The 13,573-nt window shown below is 45.4% G+C and overlaps 1 protein-coding gene across 2 annotated transcripts in view; it reads left to right on the top strand.

Moving 5' to 3' along the window:
- The first annotated feature begins 2,946 nt into the window (after positions 1-2,946).
- The window catches only part of LOC138510112 (zinc finger protein 474-like), a 435,594-nt gene continuing 424,967 nt past the window's right edge, over positions 2,947-13,573 (top strand). Inside the window, exon 1 of one of the 2 annotated variants that reach the window (XM_069625569.1) lies at positions 2,947-3,108. The gene's annotated coding sequence lies outside the window, so the exon portion shown is untranslated. The remainder of the gene's footprint in view (positions 3,109-13,573) is intronic. The other variant, XM_069625568.1, reaches the window with a different exon arrangement.

The following is a 13,573-nucleotide window of genomic DNA, read 5'->3' on the forward strand; positions in this document are numbered from 1 at the left end:
TTCCACAGGACAGGTTATTTGAACCATGTTCGTCCTCAGTAGAGGGGCTCCCACACTCTTGTTAGTTTAGCATGGGAATGAGGCATACCCGGGAGCAGGCAGGTGCAGCCTAAATCTCAAGGTAGAGGGGAGCAAAGCTAGGGGAAAAGTATCACAAGTGTTAGCCAGTGCAACCAGGATCAGGTATCTGGGTGCAGGACATGTCTCTAACTAGGAAGAAATGTCATTACCGCCAAAAGAAGTGGCTGTGATGGAATTACTGCCACTTTTTTACTGCACTGCCGAACTCGTAATGCGGCCCATTATGTTTTATCTATATTTAAATATGCAGTTGATACATATTGAATGGGGAAGTTGGCCCCTTTCATAGCTAACGAGATTTGGTTTTGTGAATGACATTTTTGCTTTGTTTTTATGTTTAAAGACACTTTTCGTCCCTAGTGACATTCATGCACCACTTTTAAAGAGCACTGACTGTACCTAATAATGTCTGTTACTTGTGTTTTAATGAACAATTGTTTGTTTTGCGCATACATACATGGCAATTACTTTCATATGATCATTTTCTGTGGGTGCTGGCACGTTCCCACCCACTATATAATGCTGCACTTGTACTCTTGTGTCGTTGTTTTGTATTTGTACAGTAGAGGCATGTCAGGAGTTTAAGTGTCAGGACTGTTCCAGTTCTGAGACCACAATACATATTTCTTGAAATCAAATACCTTCTCCTTAAGGGTATACTGGTAAAATGATTAGCGCAAGACCTAAAACAAGCATCGTTTTATTTGGGAAATTGGCTGATTATAAGATATAGATGAGATCAGATTTCAGAAGAGTTCTGCTGTGGTTTGTCCTTGTTTTACGTTTCAGCACAATAGAGATCAGGTCATGTGAGATGGCTGCAGACAAAGCAATTTGTGGGTGATTATTGTCCCTTATGAGAAGCACATAGTGGATTTGCACCCGGGAAGGATGCTCATCCAATCAGGTGTTTTGAATAGCAGGGGAGAGTACACATTCTCTGCCCGCTGTTCCAGCAAACTTCCCCGGGTGGCGCAATTGTTTTTTTCTCGAATGTGGGAGGCAACACAGACCCTCTCCCAATCGCCACACCCTCTCCCAATCGCCTGCCCACCTCCCCAACCCCCAAAACAAACCCAACCCCTTCCCCACCCACTCCCTCCCCACTTACCTGCTAGACCGGAGATTTGTGCTCCGGTCCCGGTGCTCCTCCCGTCTCCCTTTGCCCTATGGCAGCGGCCACCTTTGTTTTTTCCTCGGGAGATAATATCCAGAGGAAAATAAAATAAACCATTCGCACCCCGGTTAAATCCTGTGTGTGAATGTCTTTCACACCCACTGTGGGGGTGGGGGGGCATGGCCGGTAGCGGCCCACAATCCTCACCAAAGCACTCTCTTCACTTGGGCCCACCTTGGCCCGGGCTGGCGGGCCGTTACCGGCCATGGCCACCCCTCTACAGCGGGGGTGAAAGCCATATCATTAGAAATGCAAGTGGTGATAAAGGTTAGGGTGACCAGATGTTCAAAAACAAAAAAGGAACCGCCACCAAAAAATAAAAGTAGGAATACTCACCTCCTAGCCCCCCGACCGCCCGCCCCGCCCGGCATTTCCACCCTAAAGAAACTCCCTCCCCCGTGGGATCGCACAGTATTTACAGCACAGCTCCTGCATATACATTGGGTGTTTTTCACTGTGAATGTAAACATGTTAATAACAAAGGAGTGTTTGGTCTAATTGATATTACAGGCCTCTTGCTGTGTAGACATTTGCCCCCTTGCCTCTGCGGCACAATCAGGTAGTGGGTGTGGCTCGTATCATGGCAGAAATTTGGCTTAAGCGATAAGGTAAATTTATGATGATTAGGTTTAGAGTGTGGAGATTTAATCGAGCTGGGATTGTGCCAGTGGCCCCCTCCTTGTATAAATGGTAGCATGTTACTAGCATGCTTACATTCACACTCCCAACATTTAAAAAAAACCCTCTCAGAACAGGGAGACCGAAGGGCCAATTCCAAGACACTCTCACAGCCTGCCTAAAACGGGAAGCCTGGTCGTTGGTTTAGTGTTTATAAGGTTTTTTTTTATTGTAACCAGAAAAAGACTTTACTAGAAAAGAATCGAACACAAAGAAATGATTACTTCATTCAGGGGTCTTAAGGAACTTTCTTTCAGTGTGTTTCTTTCGGTCTTGATTGCATAATCAAACCCAAGTTAGATTTGATTAGGCTAAAATTACTTTGCATGCTGAGCATTGCAGTCCTTCATTGGGAATGTGGAAAATAAAGCTAATATCATACACTTTTCGCTGAGCATGTTATTATAAAAAATGTCTGTAGGGTCAGGTTGGTTTATTATGGGATCTGTGCAAACGTCAAGGCATGTATGCCAACACCCCCGCCTAAGGTGGAATCCAGGAGTATGTTTTTCTTTGCCTAGCACTGAATGCAATTATACATTTGAACATTTAAAAAGTGTGTCCATAATAAGCACGGGCTTGAAACATCCACCCAATCGAAATGCAAATGTAGATATTTAAGGGTTATTTATTTACTACTGGGCAACCTGGTCCCCTGAAGACACGTGCTGTCCCCTGTTAACTCTTTCTTCCTTCTTCAAGGGATCGTGCTGGCTGCCTAGAGATGTTGGAGCAGAGCAGGTAGGCACTCCGGGTGGGTGTTTACACTATAGGACAGCCACAGAGCCCCTGCCTTTATCTCCGCGGCACTGAAGTTGCTGCAATTGCCACAATAGAGGTTTAGATTTAGGAATACAGTGTTTTTCACGTTCCTTAGCACGCGGTCCTCCCCTAACTCCTCTGATTGGCCCAACAGAGTTCTGGGAAAGAGTTGTCGAGAGGCATCCAATCAGCTTCAGCGGAGCGTCGCGGTATCGGGTTTGTTGCTGAGTCTCTGGGCTACGAGAGACGCCCAGGCCGTCGCCATGGCAGCGGAAGATGCCAAAACTGCAGCGCAGCCGAAGGGGAGGCGCGGCCACGTCCCAGCACCTAACTCGTGGTCGCCGATTCCCCCCTGGGGATCTGAGCAGCCGGCACCTGAAGAGGCCCACGCTTGACGCTCGAACGTGCAGGTAGGCGCTTGGCAGAGGGTTTGGTGACAGTGGGAGGCTGTTTGATTGGTGTTCTTTGACAGCCATTGCACTTGTACCGTGGTCCTTCCCCTGGTTCTGGTGCTGCACGTGTGGTACAAAGAACACTCCTCCGGCAGCAGGGGGCTTTCTTCTATCTAGTCCCCGTGCTATCATAATGGTCAACACGTCTTCCACTGGTGACCAGGGAAAGGTAGCACGGCCTGCCAGCGTGGGCCACTTTAATAAATGAGTGCTGGTAGTTTGGGAGAACGTTCCTGGTGTTATGTGCTTCACAAGGCTCACTTCACCACACATTTCCTCTCAGGATACTACACATTGCTGTTCTGTGCGTGAACCGTTTTTCGGTGTCCCCGACTGTATGTTTCGGGCCTGTTGTCAATCTTTACAAGTTATAATGAATACAATCCTCTGAAAATAACATGCTGGTCCAATCAAGACGTCCCATTCAAATCCATAGGTCTGAAGGCCTAATCTGCGAGGTCAGAGCAGGAAGCTGATTCATTTATTTATTATGCGATTTAGTTTAAATTAAAACTTTCCACACATAATACAAAAATAAAAATAATAATTTGGGTTTGCCTAAAATGGTGGTCTGCCCTCTAATCTCTCTTAATGAGGGCCATTTTACAGACAGGCTGTATACAGATGCCCAGGGATGGCAAGCTAGTCCCACGAGTGTTACTTTTTCAACTTGGACATTACACTTACTGGAGCCTGGCAAAGCATGGGTAGAGTCGAACTAAGGGTCCTGGTTTGGATCTAAAAGCCAAACACGAGCTGAGCCAGCAGAAGACCTGTAATCCTGCTACCACAGTCCCTACAACAAAAGACCTATACCTGGCATCCTCTGCCTCCACAAATTCCAAAACTGGCATTCTACCTCCTCAGCCCCACAACACACACCTCATACCAGCCATGCATCCTACCCAACCCTCATAACAGCATCTCCAAAGATGCTGCCCTTGCTTGCCATCCCCACAACCTAGCCCTATAGGTGGCATCCCATTTTTGGCAGATACAAGAGTGAGCTAAAACTATTTGACCAGGTTCACAGACTTTAGGAGGTGAAGGCTAGATCTGTCTGTACTCTATCTAGTTGATGTAAATATGTGTTAATGCATGACTTTAAAGTGCTGAAATAGTACTCTGTTTCATAAAGGAAACTTTAAAAGGAACAATCCTCTTATAAACCAACCTGACAAATATATAATTCCTTCTGCTTAGCAAAAATAGTATGGTAGTAGATATGTTGTCCCCACGATGACTGGAAGAATACAAGTCGCAGAATGTCCTGGGTTTTCAAACTGCACTTTCGAGACTTAAAGGCACATAATAGCCACACATAAATCTGCGTAACAAGGTTACTTGCTGTGGTCATTGTTTGACATAGGCATGAAGCTTGTTATTTTGCATGAATTGACGAAAATGTGTAGCGCCACAAAAAAGTCAACACTTTTCGTCTGTGTGTCAAACTCGCAGATATCAGGGAAATAAACTAGATATTTTGACATGGGGTGGAGTGGTTGTTTTGTTTATGAACTTAATTGTCTAGGCAGAAGGCATCGTGGGGGGCTTTGCGTAAAAATGCGCCTATCTACTTCTTATCAAACAACGTTCATAGTTGGTTTGTCACAGACAATGACCCACATCACCTGCTCATTGTCTGCACGTGTGCACTTAAGGAGCATCCCATATAAATGCGCAGCTGATAGTGAGAAACCCTATTTTTGAAGTGGAATGCTTCTCGTTTTGATTCTGGAGCCCTGCAAGGATTGCAATACTCTGTGCTGGGGGCTGGACAGGATGCCACCCTCTGTACTGATTCTTCTTTTTGTCTGGGGTGGGGTGAGCAGGCATAGCTGCGCATGCGCAAAGTATTTTTGCGTCCTGCGTAATTATGCACATTTTCTGACTTCACAACTATGTAAAGTTGACCAGTTTCCAATTTTGTGTACTGCTCTTTTGATAACAAAGTATTTTGCTCTCACCAATCGTTTGGCAGATTCAATTTCCCACCAACTCTTGATGCTGCTAAAAATAATTGCCCACATGTTTATGCATGAAGTTCATAGAGGCATAACCACATTTGTAAAGTTTATTATGAGCTTAAGTGTATTTAGTAGAAAAGACATTTCCATCCCTCATCATTTTTTTAACAAATATACCCAAAAAAATATGTTCTGATAAACGTAATTACCTTTGTTTCCGTATGAATAGAAATGCGAGAATCACCCAGCAGACCAAAGGCTGCACCCAGATTAGTTCAGTCATGAGGATAACATCAAACATCATTTAGGGCAGTCACTACAGAACAACAGGATGTGGAAGTGGTACGATTCCGACCTCGTCACCCTTAAACAAAAGTGTAGGGTTGCTGAGAGGAAGTAGAGGGCATTAGACACCCCCTGACAAAATGGCCTGCTGCCTGCTCCAAAGGCAATACAGACTCTCTGTCCTTGTTAAGAAGAGAGCCCACATCCAAGCCTGTGCCTCTGCGGCATCTAACAACTCGGCTGAACTCTTAAAAATCTGAAATGAGCTTGCCAATCCGACTGCAGTCTCTACCTCTCCTGTTCACTCCCAGGTCCTCTGCACAGCCTTGGCCTCTCATTTCATTACTAAAACTCAGAACATCCTGTCAACCCTCTCTTCCTCTACTCCCCCCCCCCTCCTCTCCTGGCCCATCTGTGGCTGTCTCTCCTCCTCCTTTCTCCTCCTTTCCCTTGTTCACTCAAGACAATGTTTCTAGACAAGTCCAATCTATGGAAGCCTCGTCAAAGCAGGTTCTCCCCTGCTCATCCAGAAGCATCAAGGACCACATTGACACCTTTGCTCCAGCCTTGGCCAACTTCTGCAATCAATCCTTTGCCACTGTAGCCTTCCCCTCTCCCCCTTAAACACTCCCTTGTGTAACCCCTTCTAAAGAAGCCCTGTGCCGATCCTTCCTCTCTGACTAACCTTCGCCCGATCTCCATCACTCCTTTCCTAGGCAACCTCTTATAAAAGCTGGCCATCTCCCAGCTTAATCTACAGACTGAATCTATTGGTTGCCTCCATGACCACCAGTCTGGCTTCAGAGCTGCCAGAAGCACGGAAACTGCTCTCCTGAACAACCGTGAAGATCTGCTCTCTATCCCAGACTCTAACCTTCCTTCTGTCCTCATTCTCCTCAATCTGTCTTCTGCTTTTGATACTGTCAACCATGCCATCCTGCTCAATCGCCTCTGTGATACCCTGGGCATCACTGATCAGGCCTTGGCCTGGCTGACCTCCTTTCACACTGACCGACCCTCTCAGGTCCAACTGGGGTCTTTTCTCTTTTCTATCTCTCTCTATCTACTTTTGGTTTTGCTCAGGGGTCTAACCATTCTCCCTGGCTTTTCAACCACTACTTGGCACCTCTTGACCACCACGTTGCTACTTTCTGCTCCAACTTTCAGTGTTCTGCGGATGACACCCAGCTCTCTTTAAGGCTTCCCTCGGCTGCTTCTTCTGCCTTCTCTCATACCAGACTGTCTGGCTACAATTCAGAAATGGTGTGCTGCTAATGATCTCTACCTTAATGCCAGTAAGACCGAGATCCTCCTCATTGGAACACAAGCTCCCCCTTTTCCCCTCTCTCTCTCTCTGGCTGTCCACTCTGGGACCTCTTCCTGCTCCTATTCCTCTCATTTTTTCCTCACATCTCTGACATCTCTAAGAAGCCAAACTATCAGCTGCACGTCCTCATAGGTATTCTTCCTCGCCTCACTTTTCCCCAGAAGCTCACTGTCTCCAGAGCTCTGGTCCTCTCTAGGCTGGACTACTGCAACAACCTCTTTCTAAATCTTCCTGCCTCTACTCTCCGACATCTACAATTTATCCAGAACAGGATTGTGAGACTTGTCCTTGTCCTTGGCTTCAAGCCCAGGGATCATATCTCTCAGCTCTGAAATCTCTGCACTGGCTCCCTGTGGCAGCAAGGATCACGTTCTAGACTCTCTGCATCGTCCACAAGATTTTCTGTGGCCTGGGTCAGCACTACATCCAACTCTCATTCTAAACATCTTCCTCCTCGAGCTCTCCGCTCATCCACTTCCAACTCTCTGAGGGTCAGACACTTTTCCAAGCAGAGAGTTGGGGGCAGAACTCTCTCCCTTTGGCTGGGGCCTCCCTCTGGAACAGCCTCCCTGCCTCTCTCAAACTTGAGCATAACCACCTCCAGTTCTGGAAGCAACTCAAGACCTTCCTTTTCATTTCCACTTTCGCTCTTCCTCTCCCGTGCTGATGTCCCGACTGCTCCGCGCACCTGGCTACCCTCTGAACTTGGGCCCAGGCTCCTGCATGACCAGTTGCCCTCACACTGCCTCCAGGCTCCCCCAGCACTTATGGTCTGTATCTGCAACCCTACAATCCCTTTTCTCTGCACTTATGAGCCACCTGCTAGCTGCACTTATTGAGTTACCTGCAGTTCTCCTCCCCTTAGCACTTCTCTCCGCCCACTTGGCTGTACTTATTGAGTTACCTGCACTTCTGCCCCACCTCAGCACTTCTCCCCTACCACTTCTCTGCACTTGCGCGACCTGCATGAGACAAGGCCTAGTGAGATTGTTGTTTTTGTCCTCCCTCTGTTTCCCCCTCCTTGTCTTATCGCACCTAGAAACACTTGTGTACAGGTGCCTTATAAATGCCATATCATATCATATATCAGATACTGTGTATCCTTCTATCGGCAGTGCATGGCATGCTCAGCTCTATCGTCCTGTTTTGACCTGGAAGTGATTAGTTAGTGAGAACTAAATTCAGAAAATGATGTTTTGCAGGATCATTTCTCCGCCCCACTATTTTGGTTCAAAGGGTATAAATTAGGTGAATTTGTTCAGTTACAGCTGTTGGCTGAGAAGTACTCTTCCCTAACCCCCAAACACCATTTTCACTCTAATCACATCTAATTACAATAGTTCTTTTATAACGTGCTTAATACCAGAGATTGGTGGTATCAGGTAATAATATCGCCACATATGTGGTCGCCGTAAATAATATCACCAGGAAAATGTCGTGGCGATATTATTTGGGGACCATATATATGGCGACAGGGGCAAAAAAAAAAAAAAAAAAAAATGAAAAAATAAAACAAAATGTGGGGGTTGCGGGGGTGTCCCTCGCATGTTCCATGCAATAATGTCGCCACAAAAAACGACAATTTTTCGGCAATATTTTTGTATGGCGATATTTTTGTGGCGACATTATTATATGGAACCAGATTGGTTTCTAAGTGCGGGATCAGGATTCAAACCTGTATTACGCTGCGTTGTATTGCGAAAAACTACTAAACTTCATGAAGTTTGCAGTTTTGTGGAAAACCTCAAGAGGTGCAAAACAAGAGATGATGGCTGGAAGGTTTAGAATACATCCAGACCTCTGTCTCCAGACCATCCTTCTTCGACTGCCAAGCCATTACAAAGCGGGAAAGACCACATGCAAATCAGGCTTCATCCCACCCCCAAAGGAGCAGTCCAGCCCAAACTACTTGCTTACACCCCTTCTGCATGAGACCACAAGCACCCCTGGCATAATTCTAAACCTTTCAGCCATCACCTCTTGTGTTTGCCAAACTTCAAGAGGTAGGCAAAGTCCCAAAACTCTGCACAGCCTGGCCCTATGCAAAGATTGATCCATGTTTCCAGTGGCTTGAAACTCGAGTAGAGCTTAGTCCTGCCTGGCTCCTTCACCTCAAAAGCTCATTCATGTCTTACCTCTGAGTTGGAACCTGCTGGTGATTTTTCTTTTTTTCTTTCCCCTTCACGTCATTGGTCAGAAAATGTTGTTTATCTGGGATTTGTTCCAGCCTGAGCTACTTGGAGCCTGTTCTATCCTTGTTCTGTGCATGTGATCTCCTAGCTGTTGTTGAAGGAGTTGGCCGAGTTACTCCCCTTTCTCATCAGATTTATTAATGCACATTGAGGCAGTTCCAGAAATATTGCTCGCAACCCCACTGAAGAAGCAGAACAGCAATTGCCTCAAAGATGACTATAGCCTTTATCTGTGGAGCCAGAAGAAGCAATTGTCCATCTTCATCATATAACCTGAACTGACTCCCTTCATAATCTCCCACACATGCACAGACGCCATATTGACATTTAAGCTAACAAGGCGTAGAGATTATTTTAAAATGCAGGTTAGAACACTCATTTGCACTTGTGTATTGCATCCTGCCACTACATAAAAAAAAATCAAACTGATCCAACCATCAGGCATCCTATGTATATAATTCTCTTGGCATGTTTGTGCATTGGGGACTGAGCATGTACACAGCTGTCCTTACCCTATCTGGCTATGGGAAAGGAAACATTAATGGGCCTCATTATAAGTTTTGTGACATCTCAGCGGTAAATCCACTGAGATACCACAAAATGGAATTACTGTTACCGCCACTTGGTCCGTCGGTATTACCACCAGATTACAAGTGGCGTTGGGAGTGTTAGCCCTCATTTATTGGGAGTCTGTAGGACTCCATGAGGCATTTCGCCAGAATTACCGCAGCGGTAATTCTGCCAAAAACGGGCAGAAAGTTGGCAGATTCACCTACAGCTCATAGCTGGAGATTGATCCTCCAACTTTCCACACAACTCGTAGTTGAGTGGTGTGGTAATGCTGCGGTATACTGTTATACCGCTGCATTTAACCTGCACCACCCAACCTGTAATGAGGCCCAAAATCTTGAGATGGCTTTTGACTCCCCAATAGAGAGACTGATGTTGCAGCTATTTTATCGTCATTATCAAATCCTGAGACTATCGGAATTGGTATACCTGATTCAGTGTTACAAATGTTAGAGGGAGTGTTGTGAAAAAATGAGTGAACGCCAATTTCAGTGTGCTTTATGTACTTAGTGATTCAAGCACACAGCCCTTTTATCACAGACCTATTTGTCAAATATAATTCATATATTCCCAAAGTGCTCTGAAACCCTCACTGGTGCTATTTTCCCCCTTTCATTTTCTCATAGGGGTATTTCAAAAGAGTGCAATGTGGATATGCCAGACTGTCCACCTTGGAATGATACACTTCTATCAGAAAATGATTTAGATGGTTACTCTAGATTTTGATAGCGTGGTTTGCTCATTAAGACAAGGTGTCATTCTTATGACTACTGTATATACACACCGGAAGAGATCATTAGAAGTAAACATTGTAAAATGTTTAAAAGTAAGTTTACAATGTTATGTAATTAATCAGGCGTAAGACTCGGACACAAGGGCATTGGTATGGTTGCTATAGACTTTTATTCAAGTATAAAGAGGGTTGGAGGAAGACCTATCTCGCCGTTATCACTATGAAGGGTTTCCCAGCCGCAACAAAACTAATGGCTGTCAGTGTATTAATGTTCAAAAATAAAGAGTTCTCCGTCCTGTGTCCAAAATCCTAACCTGATCCTTACATGCTAAACTCAAAATAGTCTTTCAACTGGTCATATGTAGCCTTTTCCAATGTTCTAGCACCAAGTTCCAAAAGGTGCAAAAATAAGCAAATGATCAGGTTTCCGCAATCCTCAGGAAGGTGCTGGGAGTTCCTTCCCGTTTCTTCTCAGCTCACTCTCACAATTTCCAGGAAGTGTTTCTCTTCCACTAAGATTTTGAGGCACTTTGCAATTAATTAATACAATATTTAAAGGGATATGGTTCTTCTCTTCTTGTTTCTTTTTCCCAATATGTTGTTTTCACATTCAGGCGGTAACATTTCCTTATCCCCTGAATTTCACCTATTCAAGGAGTTGGTTTTCACAGTCAATTCACTTTAGCTTTCCTCAACATGAAGTTTTCCAACTCGTTGGGGGGGTTTATGATTCCCTTTCCTAGATTTCATACACTTAATGGTTTTCTCCTTCTTTCCTGGATTCTTACAGTTTACTCTATTTTCCAGTCCAGGGGGTATGGCTCCCTTCCCCTGGATTTCACACAGCCAAAGGGTTTCTCTATCTCTCCTTAATCTTCAGAAACTCACAATCCGAATGCTCTTTCCCAGAACCATGTCATGTACTAGTCCAGGGGGTATGGTTTCCTTCCCCTGGATTTCACACAGCCAAAGGGTTTCTCTATTTCTCCTTAATCTTCAGAAACTCAGAATCCGAATGCTCTTTCCCAGAACCATGTCATGTACTAGTCTAGGGGGTATGGTTCCCTTCTCTCTGGATTTCACACATCCAAAGGGTTTATCTTTCAGTCCTTAATGTTCAGAAACTCATAATCAGAATGCTCTTTCCCAGAACCATGTCATTTTCTAGTCCAGGGGATATGGCTCCCTTCCCTGGATTTCACACACTCAAGAGTTTCCTTTTATTCTTCTCCTTGATTATCACAACATATTCACCTTTCCTGCCCAAGGGGTGCAGTTTCCGTCCCCTGGGGATCACACTCTCAAGAGGTCCTCTTTCCTCTTCCTAAATCGCACAGTCTATTTGTAATTGGGTGTGGGTCCCAGACTCTAAATCATAGTTACTTGGTGTGCTCACCTGCCAGGACGTTTACAACATTCACTTTAGGATTGGGCACGGGTTTCAGACTTGTAACAGGTTGCCTGATTCACTCTCCTGCCAGAGCATTCAAGCAGCAATTCACTTCATTCAGGCACTGGGTGTTCAACCCCTTTTCAGTTATCTCGTCCTCAAATGCACTCATTATCCCATTTGCACCCGGTGAATGTCACTGCCTTTGCTTTGCGTGCAATATATGCTGTGAAGTGCCCTGATGTCCCAATTCACATTATTGGGCTTACCAGTGTCGTCTGGCTGCTCTGAGGTCTTTGGTCTCGCCAGCTGGGCACCTCCTCCTTCTGCTGGCGCCTGTCTGCTCTCTGTTACTCACTGTGCTGGGCCTCTGCTCTGCAGCATCTCTTGCTGCATGCCTTCATGCAGCGTACCTACTCTCTCTCTGCTTCTCGTGACAGAGCCGATCGCAGCTGGTCTGCTCCCCGCTGAAGCTGGCTTCCTTCTTGCTTCCTAATCCTTGTCAGGTATAGTGGAACTCCATCTTCCTCGTGGTGCCAGGGTTTGAAATGTCCCGCACCTATCGGATTCCTCCAACCACTAGAGTGTGTATCTAGTTCTGTACCTTCTGCGGTCTGCATTACTCTCATGCTCTTCCGCATCTCAGTGTTTTGTAAAAAGGGTTAGAATGAGCCCTAATATTAGTGTAAAGGGGTTGGATTAAATCTATACCACAATATGCCATACATGTTTGGGATTTCAGGGGGATGTCATACCAGAAATGGAAAGGGAGGTACCATGCTTCTGCCAGTGAGTCTCCTTCCCTCCCATAAGGGTTGTCTGCCCCCTGCACCCACACAGGGTCATCCCTCAGGCAGTTACCCCCAGGGTCAGGTAGTGACAGCCTTTCTCTGGCCATATGGGGAGAGAGTTTCCCTGTAGAGGGAGAGATGACATCATTAGATTCATTACAGTTACTACAATGAAATAATTTCCTTGATTTTTGTAATAACCGTTTCTGTAAATATACAAATATACAAAGACTCCCCTTCAAGATATCTACTTTCTCTTTGATAGTCCAGCTCTAGGCAAAGGCTGGTGTGGCTCTAGCAAACACACAGCTGACTATGCAACTCAGACTCCCACAGAGAGCAGGAACAGGGACGTCATTTCACCAAAATGTCAGGGGAAGCGGAACATAACATGGCCCTTGACCTCTGATGACATCACAGGAAGTGATGTAATTTGACCCCAATGTTAAACTGTAATGTAATCACACAGCCCGAATGCCATGTTATGTATGTTGGCCGTAAGCAAATTGCATCATGCAACGAAGACTGCGAACCATGGAGCCTAAATGTGGCCAGTAGGAATCCATTTTGTAATTGTCCGCCATTTTCTTTTTCTAAGGTAACGCTTTGCAAACTATATTCTGTGCTTCAGACTCACACACGGTGCAAGGCCATAGCTTGAACTCTGAATCCTGTTTAGACAGGAATGTGAAACCCTGCAGAAATACATTGTTTTATTATTCGGCAAAGCCTTGAAGCTGTACAAGAGCTGCGGCTAATCAGAGGCCCAGGTGCCAGCCTGCCTTGCAAGTGCTGTCGTAGAAGGCAGTTAATTCAGAATTATATGCAACTAACGGTGCTCCTTCACATAGGATGGTATTTCTTTGCTTCAGAACTGTCTGACCCTTAGCCCATGAGCACAGCAACCAGATAACATTGTTGGAATGTCTCCCTGCTAGAACATGATATCCTTCATTGTGCCAGTGCCCCGTGTTACCCAAAACAGTAAGCTGTCTCTGCAAACCTTGGCTAGAAATACCGAATGTTTAGACTGAATGAAGTTACATGCCTAACTGTCAATTACTGAACCCTAACTTGCACGTCATGTATATGGGTGGTCCGAATAATACTGTTCAATGATGATGTATTATGTATATATTTTACTGCTTTATCAACGGCTCGCTCTCTC

The sequence above is a fragment of the Ambystoma mexicanum genome, chromosome 6p (genome assembly GCF_040938575.1).
Source record: "Ambystoma mexicanum isolate Mex_15411 chromosome 6p, UKY_AmexF1_1, whole genome shotgun sequence".
Classification (NCBI taxonomy): domain Eukaryota; kingdom Metazoa; phylum Chordata; class Amphibia; order Caudata; family Ambystomatidae; genus Ambystoma; species Ambystoma mexicanum.